At 39.5% G+C, this 13,698-nt stretch overlaps 16 non-coding genes across 16 annotated transcripts; all 16 read right to left on the reverse strand.

The window, feature by feature from the left end:
* Nucleotides 1-164: 164 nt before the first annotated feature.
* LOC146557912 (U2 spliceosomal RNA) lies at nucleotides 165-351 on the reverse strand. Its single transcript, XR_014888855.1, has one exon. It is a non-coding gene; the product is annotated as a U2 spliceosomal RNA (small nuclear RNA).
* Nucleotides 352-940: 589 nt separating this feature from the next.
* On the reverse strand, nucleotides 941-1,131 carry LOC146557913 (U2 spliceosomal RNA). Its single transcript, XR_014888827.1, has one exon. It is a non-coding gene; the product is annotated as a U2 spliceosomal RNA (small nuclear RNA).
* A 637-nt stretch (nucleotides 1,132-1,768) lies between these two features.
* On the reverse strand, nucleotides 1,769-1,851 carry trnal-uaa (transfer RNA leucine (anticodon UAA)). The gene has a single exon. It is a non-coding gene; the product is annotated as a tRNA-Leu (tRNA).
* An 849-nt stretch (nucleotides 1,852-2,700) lies between these two features.
* On the reverse strand, nucleotides 2,701-2,897 carry LOC146557915 (U2 spliceosomal RNA). Its single transcript, XR_014888789.1, has one exon. It is a non-coding gene; the product is annotated as a U2 spliceosomal RNA (small nuclear RNA).
* Nucleotides 2,898-3,592: 695 nt separating this feature from the next.
* On the reverse strand, nucleotides 3,593-3,783 carry LOC146557916 (U2 spliceosomal RNA). The gene has a single exon (XR_014888828.1). It is a non-coding gene; the product is annotated as a U2 spliceosomal RNA (small nuclear RNA).
* Nucleotides 3,784-4,420: 637 nt separating this feature from the next.
* trnal-uaa (transfer RNA leucine (anticodon UAA)) lies at nucleotides 4,421-4,503 on the reverse strand. Its single transcript has one exon. It is a non-coding gene; the product is annotated as a tRNA-Leu (tRNA).
* Nucleotides 4,504-5,351: 848 nt separating this feature from the next.
* Nucleotides 5,352-5,538, reverse strand: LOC146557918 (U2 spliceosomal RNA). The gene has a single exon (XR_014888856.1). It is a non-coding gene; the product is annotated as a U2 spliceosomal RNA (small nuclear RNA).
* A 589-nt stretch (nucleotides 5,539-6,127) lies between these two features.
* Nucleotides 6,128-6,314, reverse strand: LOC146557919 (U2 spliceosomal RNA). The gene has a single exon (XR_014888858.1). It is a non-coding gene; the product is annotated as a U2 spliceosomal RNA (small nuclear RNA).
* Nucleotides 6,315-6,901: 587 nt separating this feature from the next.
* LOC146557920 (U2 spliceosomal RNA) lies at nucleotides 6,902-7,092 on the reverse strand. Its single transcript, XR_014888829.1, has one exon. It is a non-coding gene; the product is annotated as a U2 spliceosomal RNA (small nuclear RNA).
* A 637-nt stretch (nucleotides 7,093-7,729) lies between these two features.
* trnal-uaa (transfer RNA leucine (anticodon UAA)) lies at nucleotides 7,730-7,812 on the reverse strand. Its single transcript has one exon. It is a non-coding gene; the product is annotated as a tRNA-Leu (tRNA).
* An 849-nt stretch (nucleotides 7,813-8,661) lies between these two features.
* On the reverse strand, nucleotides 8,662-8,853 carry LOC146557922 (U2 spliceosomal RNA). Its single transcript, XR_014888783.1, has one exon. It is a non-coding gene; the product is annotated as a U2 spliceosomal RNA (small nuclear RNA).
* Nucleotides 8,854-9,550: 697 nt separating this feature from the next.
* LOC146557923 (U2 spliceosomal RNA) lies at nucleotides 9,551-9,741 on the reverse strand. The gene has a single exon (XR_014888830.1). It is a non-coding gene; the product is annotated as a U2 spliceosomal RNA (small nuclear RNA).
* A 637-nt stretch (nucleotides 9,742-10,378) lies between these two features.
* On the reverse strand, nucleotides 10,379-10,461 carry trnal-uaa (transfer RNA leucine (anticodon UAA)). Its single transcript has one exon. It is a non-coding gene; the product is annotated as a tRNA-Leu (tRNA).
* An 849-nt stretch (nucleotides 10,462-11,310) lies between these two features.
* LOC146557925 (U2 spliceosomal RNA) lies at nucleotides 11,311-11,502 on the reverse strand. The gene has a single exon (XR_014888784.1). It is a non-coding gene; the product is annotated as a U2 spliceosomal RNA (small nuclear RNA).
* A 697-nt stretch (nucleotides 11,503-12,199) lies between these two features.
* On the reverse strand, nucleotides 12,200-12,390 carry LOC146557926 (U2 spliceosomal RNA). Its single transcript, XR_014888831.1, has one exon. It is a non-coding gene; the product is annotated as a U2 spliceosomal RNA (small nuclear RNA).
* Nucleotides 12,391-13,027: 637 nt separating this feature from the next.
* trnal-uaa (transfer RNA leucine (anticodon UAA)) lies at nucleotides 13,028-13,110 on the reverse strand. The gene has a single exon. It is a non-coding gene; the product is annotated as a tRNA-Leu (tRNA).
* Between the last annotated feature and the right edge of the window lie 588 nt (nucleotides 13,111-13,698).

Below are 13,698 nucleotides of genomic sequence, written 5' to 3' on the forward strand. Positions count from 1 at the left end.
GTAAGTCATTCACAAATATTAAGTCGCAAGATTTCAGTCTGACTAACCTTGGAAGATTACACGAAGACAATGTCCAGATATGCAGACGCACGCATATATCTAGCGTATAAGAAAATTCTTTGCACAAACTGTTGAGTCAAATGACATTTGTTTTTCACAGTTTCAGGGGGTGCACCGTTCCTAGAAATACTGCAATACCAGGTCGATGCGTGGAGTGGACGGAGCAAGCCCCTATTCCATCTCCCTGCTCCAAAAATCAATTTAATATATGGTCCCCGGGTAGGGGACGTATCAGACATTAAACTGATAAGAACAGATTTTTTTTTCTTTTTTATTATATACAAAAATGATCTGTTCCAAAATGTTTTCATGTAATCCTGAAAACAGAAAAACAATCTTCTGCACTATTAACCATCCACAAATGGAAACAACAGACAATACAGGTGATTTTAGCTAAAAAGCCAAGAAAAAATTGTGTGGGGTTTTTTTTTTTCAAACGATGTAATTTACAGCCACAGAGGACAGAAAGCTGCAGTATGTAGAGAAAGAGAAGAGTTAAACCTATAATCAACATGAGTCCTTGTAGATGGCAGCCTCCGGTTTTTAAAGACTTCTATTGGTCTCTAGTGGACAACAGAGGTAACTGCAGGATTGGAGCCAGAATAGTGTAACTGCAGTTGAAAACGACATATTTTTTTGATTTCCCATAGAAAGTGTGTGTCCAGCCACGTGTCAGTCCAAGTGGCAGGATTTAGTAATTCTGGTAATAGTTAAATGTAAGTCATTCACAAATATTAAGTCGCAAGATTTCAGTCTGACTAACCTTGGAAGATTACACGAAGACAATGTCCAGATATGCAGACGCACACATATATCTAGCGTATAAGAAAATTCTTTGCACAAACTGTTGAGTCAAATGACATTTGTTTTTCACAGCTTCAGGGGGTGCACCGTTCCTAGAAATACTGCAATACCAGGTCGATGCGTGGAGTGGACGGAGCAAGCCCCTATTCCATCTCCCTGCTCCAAAAATCAATTTAATATATGGTCCCCGGGTAGGGGACGTATCAGATATTAAACTGATAAGAACAGATACTACACTTGATCTTAGCCAAAAGGCCGAGAAGCGATACCCACATATCGCACGACAGAAACGACTCATTCTGCTTACTGCAACTCTAACTCATGGTTACAATGAAGAACACAGTCGCCTTCTAACAAATGGTAGAGGACAGGTCGATGTTTTACTGACGTTTTACCTCCGAAACATCACAATATAACTATGGTCGGCATGTTTCAGTTTTTAAACGGCGCCACATATATGACGACACTTTAGTTTCTGAAACGCCGGTCAGCGCATGCCGGTTAATGAGATTCAAAATCACGTGGTCGCCTGCAGTCCAATCAGCGGTCGTTGAGACGGAGCGTCTTCAATTCATTTTTATAACTTTCTTGGCGTTATAATTGTTTTCATAATATGATAATTACATACTGTTAAATTTTTAATGTTTCTCCTCCCGGTAACTGTATTCCTGTTATGTCTGGGCTTTCCCTAATTGCACAAGCCAACGGTTCTACATATAACATGTACAGTAAGACTGAGAGGGGGCGACCTTGGCACAGACCTCTCATTTGTCTTTCATCCCAGCTTTTTTGGGGGTGACTGGGTGGGGGGATATTGCTCACAGCAAATTCCTAAAAACCTCCTATTGATCATTGTTGCTCCCATAGATACATTTCAGTTTACCAGTCATGAGGCTCCAAATTATACCAGGAGTGGGGTTTGAACCCACGAGAGCATGCGCTCATTGGAGCTTAAGTCCAACGCCTTAACCACTCGGCCATCCTGATGCATATATATTGTGCATGCGTGTTCCTTTAGGAAACAGGAAGATTGCTAGGAGAAAGAAACGTCTTAATCTTGTTTGTTAGGATCATAGCCATAAATGGAGGACTCTTATAAAGTCCATGGATTTTCATTCACACATATTACATGAGGTATCTACTCTTTACACACTAAGGATCCACACTACCAGGGCTACGGCACACAGCTGTTTTATAAATCATCAAAACCAATACTATCCTAAGATTTATTATATACAAAAATGATCTGTTCCAAAATGTTTTAATGAATCCTGAAAACAGAAAAACAATCTTCTGCACTATTAACCATCCACAAATGGAAACAACAGACAATACAGGTGATTTTAGCTAAAAAGCCAAGAAAAAATTGTGTGGGTTTTTTTTTTTTTTCAAACGATGTAATTTACAGCCACAGAGGACAGAAAGCTGCAGTATGTAGAGAAAGAGAAGAGTTAAACCTATAATCAACATGAGTCCTTGTAGATGGCAGCCTCCGGTTTTTAAAGACTTCTATTGGTCTCTAGTGGACAACAGAGGTAACTGCAGGATTGGAGCCAGAATAGTGTAACTGCAGTTGAAAACGACATATTTTTTTGATTTCCCATAGAAAGTGTGTGTCCAGCCACGTGTCAGTCCAAGTGGCAGGATTTAGTAATTCTGGTAATAGTTAAATGTAAGTCATTCACAAATATTAAGTCGCAAGATTTCAGTCTGACTAACCTTGGAAGATTACACGAAGACAATGTCCAGATATGCAGACGCACACATATATCTAGCGTATAAGAAAATTCTTTGCACAAACTGTTGAGTCAAATGACATTTGTTTTTCACAGCTTCAGGGGGTGCACCGTTCCTAGAAATACTGCAATACCAGGTCGATGCGTGGAGTGGACGGAGCAAGCCCCTATTCCATCTCCCTGCTCCAAAAATCAATTTAATATATGGTCCCCGGGTAGGGGACGTATCAGATATTAAACTGATAAGAACAGATTTTTTTTTTTTTTTTTTTTCTTCATACATATTACATGAGGTATCTACTCTTTACACACTAAGGATCCACACTACCAGGGCTACGGCACACAGCTGTTTTATAAATCATCAAAACCAATACTATCCTAAGATTTATTATATACAAAAATGATCTGTTCCAAAATGTTTTCATGTAATCCTGAAAACAGAAAAACAATCTTCTGCACTATTAACCATCCACAAATGGAAACAACAGACAATACAGGTGATTTTAGCTAAAAAGCCAAGAAAAAATTGTGTGGGTTTTTTTTTTCAAACGATGTAATTTACAGCCACAGAGGACAGAAAGCTGCAGTATGTAGAGAAAGAGAAGAGTTAAACCTATAATCAACATGAGTCCTTGTAGATGGCAGCCTCCGGTTTTTAAAGACTTCTATTGGTCTCTAGTGGACAACAGAGGTAACTGCAGGATTGGAGCCAGAATAGTGTAACTGCAGTTGAAAACGACATATTTTTTTGATTTCCCATAGAAAGTGTGTGTCCAGCCACGTGTCAGTCCAAGTGGCAGGATTTAGTAATTCTGGTAATAGTTAAATGTAAGTCATTCACAAATATTAAGTCGCAAGATTTCAGTCTGACTAACCTTGGAAGATTACACGAAGACAATGTCCAGATATGCAGACGCACACATATATCTAGCGTATAAGAAATTTCTTTGCACAAACTGTTGAGTCAAATGACATTTGTTTTTCACAGTTTCAGGGGGTGCACCGTTCCTAGAAATACTGCAATACCAGGTCGATGCGTGGAGTGGACGGAGCAAGCCCCTATTCCATCTCCCTGCTCCAAAAATCAATTTAATATATGGTCCCCGGGTAGGGGACGTATCAGATATTAAACTGATAAGAACAGATACTACACTTGATCTTAGCCAAAAGGCCGAGAAGCGATACCCACATATCGCACGACAGAAACGACTCATTCTGCTTACTGCAACTCTAACTCATGGTTACAATGAAGAACACAGTCGCCTTCTAACAAATGGTAGAGGACAGGTCGATGTTTTACTGACGTTTTACCTCCGAAACATCACAATATAACTATGGTCGGCATGTTTCAGTTTTTAAACGGCGCCACATATATGACGACACTTTAGTTTCTGAAACGCCGGTCAGCGCATGCCGGTTAATGAGATTCAAAATCACGTGGTCGCCTGCAGTCCAATCAGCGGTCGTTGAGACGGAGCGTCTTCAATTCATTTTTATAACTTTCTTGGCGTTATAATTGTTTTCATAATATGATAATTACATACTGTTAAATTTTTAATGTTTCTCCTCCCGGTAACTGTATTCCTGTTATGTCTGGGCTTTCCCTAATTGCACAAGCCAACGGTTCTACATATAACATGTACAGTAAGACTGAGAGGGGGCGACCTTGGCACAGACCTCTCATTTGTCTTTCATCCCAGCTTTTTTGGGGGTGACTGGGTGGGGGGATATTGCTCACAGCAAATTCCTAAAAACCTCCTATTGATCATTGTTGCTCCCATAGATACATTTCAGTTTACCAGTCATGAGGCTCCAAATTATACCAGGAGTGGGGTTTGAACCCACGAGAGGATGCGCTCATTGGAGCTTAAGTCCAACGCCTTAACCACTCGGCCATCCTGATGCATATATATTGTGCATGCGTGTTCCTTTAGGAAACAGGAAGATTGCTAGGAGAAAGAAACGTATTAATCTTGTTTGTTAGGATCATAGCCATAAATGGAGGACTCTTATAAAGTCCATGGATTTTCATTCACACATATTACATGAGGTATCTACTCTTTACACACTAAGGATCCACACTACCAGGGCTACGGCACACAGCTGTTTTATAAATCATCAAAACCAATACTATCCTAAGATTTATTATATACAAAAATGATCTGTTCCAAAATGTTTTCATGTAATCCTGAAAACAGAAAAACAATCTTCTGCACTATTAACCATCCACAAATGGAAACAACAGACAATACAGGTGATTTTAGCTAAAAAGCCAAGAAAAAATTGTGTGGGTTTTTTTTTTTTCAAACGATGTAATTTACAGCCACAGAGGACAGAAAGCTGCAGTATGTAGAGAAAGAGAAGAGTTAAACCTATAATCAACATGAGTCCTTGTAGATGGCAGCCTCCGGTTTTTAAAGACTTCTATTGGTCTCTAGTGGACAACAGAGGTAACTGCAGGATTGGAGCCAGAATAGTGTAACTGCAGTTGAAAACGACATATTTTTTTGATTTCCCATAGAAAGTGTGTGTCCAGCCACGTGTCAGTCCAAGTGGCAGGATTTAGTAATTCTGGTAATAGTTAAATGTAAGTCATTCACAAATATTAAGTCGCAAGATTTCAGTCTGACTAACCTTGGAAGATTACACGAAGACAATGTCCAGATATGCAGACGCACGCATATATCTAGCGTATAAGAAATTTCTTTGCACAAACTGTTGAGTCAAATGACATTTGTTTTTCACAGTTTCAGGGGGTGCACCGTTCCTAGAAATACTGCAATACCAGGTCGATGCGTGGAGTGGACGGAGCAAGCCCCTATTCCATCTCCCTGCTCCAAAAATCAATTTAATATATGGTCCCCGGGTAGGGGACGTATCAGACATTAAACTGATAAGAACAGATTTTTTTTTCTTTTTTATTATATACAAAAATGATCTGTTCCAAAATGTTTTCATGTAATCCTGAAAACAGAAAAACAATCTTCTGCACTATTAACCATCCACAAATGGAAACAACAGACAATACAGGTGATTTTAGCTAAAAAGCCAAGAAAAAATTGTGTGGGGTTTTTTTTTTTCAAACGATGTAATTTACAGCCACAGAGGACAGAAAGCTGCAGTATGTAGAGAAAGAGAAGAGTTAAACCTATAATCAACATGAGTCCTTGTAGATGGCAGCCTCCGGTTTTTAAAGACTTCTATTGGTCTCTAGTGGACAACAGAGGTAACTGCAGGATTGGAGCCAGAATAGTGTAACTGCAGTTGAAAACGACATATTTTTTTGATTTCCCATAGAAAGTGTGTGTCCAGCCACGTGTCAGTCCAAGTGGCAGGATTTAGTAATTCTGGTAATAGTTAAATGTAAGTCATTCACAAATATTAAGTCGCAAGATTTCAGTCTGACTAACCTTGGAAGATTACACGAAGACAATGTCCAGATATGCAGACGCACACATATATCTAGCGTATAAGAAAATTCTTTGCACAAACTGTTGAGTCAAATGCCATTTGTTTTTCACAGCTTCAGGGGGTGCACCGTTCCTAGAAATACTGCAATACCAGGTCGATGCGTGGAGTGGACGGAGCAAGCCCCTATTCCATCTCCCTGCTCCAAAAATCAATTTAATATATGGTCCCCGGGTAGGGGACGTATCAGACATTAAACTGATAAGAACAGATTTTTTTTTCTTTTTTATTATATACAAAAATGATCTGTTCCAAAATGTTTTCATGTAATCCTGAAAACAGAAAAACAATCTTCTGCACTATTAACCATCCACAAATGGAAACAACAGACAATACAGGTGATTTTAGCTAAAAAGCCAAGAAAAAATTGTGTGGGTTTTTTTTTTCAAACGATGTAATTTACAGCCACAGAGGACAGAAAGCTGCAGTATGTAGAGAAAGAGAAGAGTTAAACCTATAATCAACATGAGTCCTTGTAGATGGCAGCCTCCGGTTTTTAAAGACTTCTATTGGTCTCTAGTGGACAACAGAGGTAACTGCAGGATTGGAGCCAGAATAGTGTAACTGCAGTTGAAAACGACATATTTTTTTGATTTCCCATAGAAAGTGTGTGTCCAGCCACGTGTCAGTCCAAGTGGCAGGATTTAGTAATTCTGGTAATAGTTAAATGTAAGTCATTCACAAATATTAAGTCGCAAGATTTCAGTCTGACTAACCTTGGAAGATTACACGAAGACAATGTCCAGATATGCAGACGCACGCATATATCTAGCGTATAAGAAAATTCTTTGCACAAACTGTTGAGTCAAATGACATTTGTTTTTCACAGTTTCAGGGGGTGCACCGTTCCTAGAAATACTGCAATACCAGGTCGATGCGTGGAGTGGACGGAGCAAGCCCCTATTCCATCTCCCTGCTCCAAAAATCAATTTAATATATGGTCCCCGGGTAGGGGACGTATCAGATATTAAACTGATAAGAACAGATACTACACTTGATCTTAGCCAAAAGGCCGAGAAGCGATACCCACATATCGCACGACAGAAACGACTCATTCTGCTTACTGCAACTCTAACTCATGGTTACAATGAAGAACACAGTCGCCTTCTAACAAATGGTAGAGGACAGGTCGATGTTTTACTGACGTTTTACCTCCGAAACATCACAATATAACTATGGTCGGCATGTTTCAGTTTTTAAACGGCGCCACATATATGACGACACTTTAGTTTCTGAAACGCCGGTCAGCGCATGCCGGTTAATGAGATTCAAAATCACGTGGTCGCCTGCAGTCCAATCAGCGGTCGTTGAGACGGAGCGTCTTCAATTCATTTTTATAACTTTCTTGGCGTTATAATTGTTTTCATAATATGATAATTACATACTGTTAAATTTTTAATGTTTCTCCTCCCGGTAACTGTATTCCTGTTATGTCTGGGCTTTCCCTAATTGCACAAGCCAACGGTTCTACATATAACATGTACAGTAAGACTGAGAGGGGGCGACCTTGGCACAGACCTCTCATTTGTCTTTCATCCCAGCTTTTTTGGGGGTGACTGGGTGGGGGGATATTGCTCACAGCAAATTCCTAAAAACCTCCTATTGATCATTGTTGCTCCCATAGATACATTTCAGTTTACCAGTCATGAGGCTCCAAATTATACCAGGAGTGGGGTTTGAACCCACGAGAGCATGCGCTCATTGGAGCTTAAGTCCAACGCCTTAACCACTCGGCCATCCTGATGCATATATATTGTGCATGCGTGTTCCTTTAGGAAACAGGAAGATTGCTAGGAGAAAGAAACGTCTTAATCTTGTTTGTTAGGATCATAGCCATAAATGGAGGACTCTTATAAAGTCCATGGATTTTCATTCACACATATTACATGAGGTATCTACTCTTTACACACTAAGGATCCACACTACCAGGGCTACGGCACACAGCTGTTTTATAAATCATCAAAACCAATACTATCCTAAGATTTATTATATACAAAAATGATCTGTTCCAAAATGTTTTAATGAATCCTGAAAACAGAAAAACAATCTTCTGCACTATTAACCATCCACAAATGGAAACAACAGACAATACAGGTGATTTTAGCTAAAAAGCCAAGAAAAAATTGTGTGGGTTTTTTTTTTTTTTCAAACGATGTAATTTACAGCCACAGAGGACAGAAAGCTGCAGTATGTAGAGAAAGAGAAGAGTTAAACCTATAATCAACATGAGTCCTTGTAGATGGCAGCCTCCGGTTTTTAAAGTCTTCTATTGGTCTCTAGTGGACAACAGAGGTAACTGCAGGATTGGAGCCAGAATAGTGTAACTGCAGTTGAAAACGACATATTTTTTTGATTTCCCATAGAAAGTGTGTGTCCAGCCACGTGTCAGTCCAAGTGGCAGGATTTAGTAATTCTGGTAATAGTTAAATGTAAGTCATTCACAAATATTAAGTCGCAAGATTTCAGTCTGACTAACCTTGGAAGATTACACGAAGACAATGTCCAGATATGCAGACGCACGCATATATCTAGCGTATAAGAAAATTCTTTGCACAAACTGTTGAGTCAAATGCCATTTGTTTTTCACAGCTTCAGGGGGTGCACCGTTCCTAGAAATACTGCAATACCAGGTCGATGCGTGGAGTGGACGGAGCAAGCCCCTATTCCATCTCCCTGCTCCAAAAATCAATTTAATATATGGTCCCCGGGTAGGGGACGTATCAGATATTAAACTGATAAGAACAGATTTTTTTTTTTTTTTCTTCACACATATTACATGAGGTATCTACTCTTTACACACTAAGGATCCACACTACCAGGGCTACGGCACACAGCTGTTTTATAAATCATCAAAACCAATACTATCCTAAGATTTATTATATACAAAAATGATCTGTTCCAAAATGTTTTCATGTAATCCTGAAAACAGAAAAACAATCTTCTGCACTATTAACCATCCACAAATGGAAACAACAGACAATACAGGTGATTTTAGCTAAAAAGCCAAGAAAAAATTGTGTGGGGTTTTTTTTTTTCAAACGATGTAATTTACAGCCACAGAGGACAGAAAGCTGCAGTATGTAGAGAAAGAGAAGAGTTAAACCTATAATCAACATGAGTCCTTGTAGATGGCAGCCTCCGGTTTTTAAAGACTTCTATTGGTCTCTAGTGGACAACAGAGGTAACTGCAGGATTGGAGCCAGAATAGTGTAACTGCAGTTGAAAACGACATATTTTTTTGATTTCCCATAGAAAGTGTGTGTCCAGCCACGTGTCAGTCCAAGTGGCAGGATTTAGTAATTCTGGTAATAGTTAAATGTAAGTCATTCACAAATATTAAGTCGCAAGATTTCAGTCTGACTAACCTTGGAAGATTACACGAAGACAATGTCCAGATATGCAGACGCACACATATATCTAGCGTATAAGAAAATTCTTTGCACAAACTGTTGAGTCAAATGCCATTTGTTTTTCACAGCTTCAGGGGGTGCACCGTTCCTAGAAATACTGCAATACCAGGTCGATGCGTGGAGTGGACGGAGCAAGCCCCTATTCCATCTCCCTGCTCCAAAAATCAATTTAATATATGGTCCCCGGGTAGGGGACGTATCAGATATTAAACTGATAAGAACAGATACTACACTTGATCTTAGCCAAAAGGCCGAGAAGCGATACCCACATATCGCACGACAGAAACGACTCATTCTGCTTACTGCAACTCTAACTCATGGTTACAATGAAGAACACAGTCGCCTTCTAACAAATGGTAGAGGACAGGTCGATGTTTTACTGACGTTTTACCTCCGAAACATCACAATATAACTATGGTCGGCATGTTTCAGTTTTTAAACGGCGCCACATATATGACGACACTTTAGTTTCTGAAACGCCGGTCAGCGCATGCCGGTTAATGAGATTCAAAATCACGTGGTCGCCTGCAGTCCAATCAGCGGTCGTTGAGACGGAGCGTCTTCAATTCATTTTTATAACTTTCTTGGCGTTATAATTGTTTTCATAATATGATAATTACATACTGTTAAATTTTTAATGTTTCTCCTCCCGGTAACTGTATTCCTGTTATGTCTGGGCTTTCCCTAATTGCACAAGCCAACGGTTCTACATATAACATGTACAGTAAGACTGAGAGGGGGCGACCTTGGCACAGACCTCTCATTTGTCTTTCATCCCAGCTTTTTTGGGGGTGACTGGGTGGGGGGATATTGCTCACAGCAAATTCCTAAAAACCTCCTATTGATCATTGTTGCTCCCATAGATACATTTCAGTTTACCAGTCATGAGGCTCCAAATTATACCAGGAGTGGGGTTTGAACCCACGAGAGCATGCGCTCATTGGAGCTTAAGTCCAACGCCTTAACCACTCGGCCATCCTGATGCATATATATTGTGCATGCGTGTTCCTTTAGGAAACAGGAAGATTGCTAGGAGAAAGAAACGTATTAATCTTGTTTGTTAGGATCATAGCCATAAATGGAGGACTCTTATAAAGTCCATGGATTTTCATTCACACATATTACATGAGGTATCTACTCTTTACACACTAAGGATCCACACTACCAGGGCTACGGCACACAGCTGTTTTATAAATCATCAAAACCAATACTATCCTAAGATTTATTATATACAAAAATGATCTGTTCCAAAATGTTTTCATGTAATCCTGAAAACAGAAAAACAATCTTCTGCACTATTAACCATCCACAAATGGAAACAACAGACAATACAGGTGATTTTAGCTAAAAAGCCAAGAAAAAATTGTGTGGGTTTTTTTTTTTTTCAAACGATGTAATTTACAGCCACAGAGGACAGAAAGCTGCAGTATGTAGAGAAAGAGAAGAGTTAAACCTATAATCAACATGAGTCCTTGTAGATGGCAGCCTCCGGTTTTTAAAGACTTCTATTGGTCTCTAGTGGACAACAGAGGTAACTGCAGGATTGGAGCCAGAATAGTGTAACTGCAGTTGAAAACGACATATTTTTTTGATTTCCCATAGAAAGTGTGTGTCCAGCCACGTGTCAGTCCAAGTGGCAGGATTTAGTAATTCTGGTAATAGTTAAATGTAAGTCATTCACAAATATTAAGTCGCAAGATTTCAGTCTGACTAACCTTGGAAGATTACACGAAGACAATGTCCAGATATGCAGACGCACGCATATATCTAGCGTATAAGAAAATTCTTTGCACAAACTGTTGAGTCAAATGCCATTTGTTTTTCACAGCTTCAGGGGGTGCACCGTTCCTAGAAATACTGCAATACCAGGTCGATGCGTGGAGTGGACGGAGCAAGCCCCTATTCCATCTCCCTGCTCCAAAAATCAATTTAATATATGGTCCCCGGGTAGGGGACGTATCAGATATTAAACTGATAAGAACAGATTTTTTTTTTTTTTTCTTCACACATATTACATGAGGTATCTACTCTTTACACACTAAGGATCCACACTACCAGGGCTACGGCACACAGCTGTTTTATAAATCATCAAAACCAATACTATCCTAAGATTTATTATATACAAAAATGATCTGTTCCAAAATGTTTTCATGTAATCCTGAAAACAGAAAAACAATCTTCTGCACTATTAACCATCCACAAATGGAAACAACAGACAATACAGGTGATTTTAGCTAAAAAGCCAAGAAAAAATTGTGTGGGGTTTTTTTTTTTCAAACGATGTAATTTACAGCCACAGAGGACAGAAAGCTGCAGTATGTAGAGAAAGAGAAGAGTTAAACCTATAATCAACATGAGTCCTTGTAGATGGCAGCCTCCGGTTTTTAAAGACTTCTATTGGTCTCTAGTGGACAACAGAGGTAACTGCAGGATTGGAGCCAGAATAGTGTAACTGCAGTTGAAAACGACATATTTTTTTGATTTCCCATAGAAAGTGTGTGTCCAGCCACGTGTCAGTCCAAGTGGCAGGATTTAGTAATTCTGGTAATAGTTAAATGTAAGTCATTCACAAATATTAAGTCGCAAGATTTCAGTCTGACTAACCTTGGAAGATTACACGAAGACAATGTCCAGATATGCAGACGCACACATATATCTAGCGTATAAGAAAATTCTTTGCACAAACTGTTGAGTCAAATGCCATTTGTTTTTCACAGCTTCAGGGGGTGCACCGTTCCTAGAAATACTGCAATACCAGGTCGATGCGTGGAGTGGACGGAGCAAGCCCCTATTCCATCTCCCTGCTCCAAAAATCAATTTAATATATGGTCCCCGGGTAGGGGACGTATCAGATATTAAACTGATAAGAACAGATACTACACTTGATCTTAGCCAAAAGGCCGAGAAGCGATACCCACATATCGCACGACAGAAACGACTCATTCTGCTTACTGCAACTCTAACTCATGGTTACAATGAAGAACACAGTCGCCTTCTAACAAATGGTAGAGGACAGGTCGATGTTTTACTGACGTTTTACCTCCGAAACATCACAATATAACTATGGTCGGCATGTTTCAGTTTTTAAACGGCGCCACATATATGACGACACTTTAGTTTCTGAAACGCCGGTCAGCGCATGCCGGTTAATGAGATTCAAAATCACGTGGTCGCCTGCAGTCCAATCAGCGGTCGTTGAGACGGAGCGTCTTCAATTCATTTTTATAACTTTCTTGGCGTTATAATTGTTTTCATAATATGATAATTACATACTGTTAAATTTTTAATGTTTCTCCTCCCGGTAACTGTATTCCTGTTATGTCTGGGCTTTCCCTAATTGCACAAGCCAACGGTTCTACATATAACATGTACAGTAAGACTGAGAGGGGGCGACCTTGGCACAGACCTCTCATTTGTCTTTCATCCCAGCTTTTTTGGGGGTGACTGGGTGGGGGGATATTGCTCACAGCAAATTCCTAAAAACCTCCTATTGATCATTGTTGCTCCCATAGATACATTTCAGTTTACCAGTCATGAGGCTCCAAATTATACCAGGAGTGGGGTTTGAACCCACGAGAGCATGCGCTCATTGGAGCTTAAGTCCAACGCCTTAACCACTCGGCCATCCTGATGCATATATATTGTGCATGCGTGTTCCTTTAGGAAACAGGAAGATTGCTAGGAGAAAGAAACGTCTTAATCTTGTTTGTTAGGATCATAGCCATAAATGGAGGACTCTTATAAAGTCCATGGATTTTCATTCACACATATTACATGAGGTATCTACTCTTTACACACTAAGGATCCACACTACCAGGGCTACGGCACACAGCTGTTTTATAAATCATCAAAACCAATACTATCCTAAGATTTATTATATACAAAAATGATCTGTTCCAAAATGTTTTAATGAATCCTGAAAACAGAAAAACAATCTTCTGCACTATTAACCATCCACAAATGGAAACAACAGACAATACAGGTGATTTTAGCTAAAAAGCCAAGAAAAAATTGTGTGGGTTTTTTCTTTTTTTTCAAACGATGTAATTTACAGCCACAGAGGACAGAAAGCTGCAGTATGTAGAGAAAGAGAAGAGTTAAACCTATAATCAACATGAGTCCTTGTAGATGGCAGCCTCCGGTTTTTAAAGACTTCTATTGGTCTCTAGTGGACAACAGAGGTAACTGCAGGATTGGAGCCAGAATAGTGTAACTGCAGT

The sequence above is a fragment of the Mchenga conophoros genome, linkage group LG15 (assembly GCF_057382185.1).
Source record: "Mchenga conophoros isolate Kocher_MC1m ecotype Shallow Benthic linkage group LG15, M_conophoros_male_GT1.1, whole genome shotgun sequence".
NCBI lineage: Eukaryota > Metazoa > Chordata > Actinopteri > Cichliformes > Cichlidae > Mchenga > Mchenga conophoros.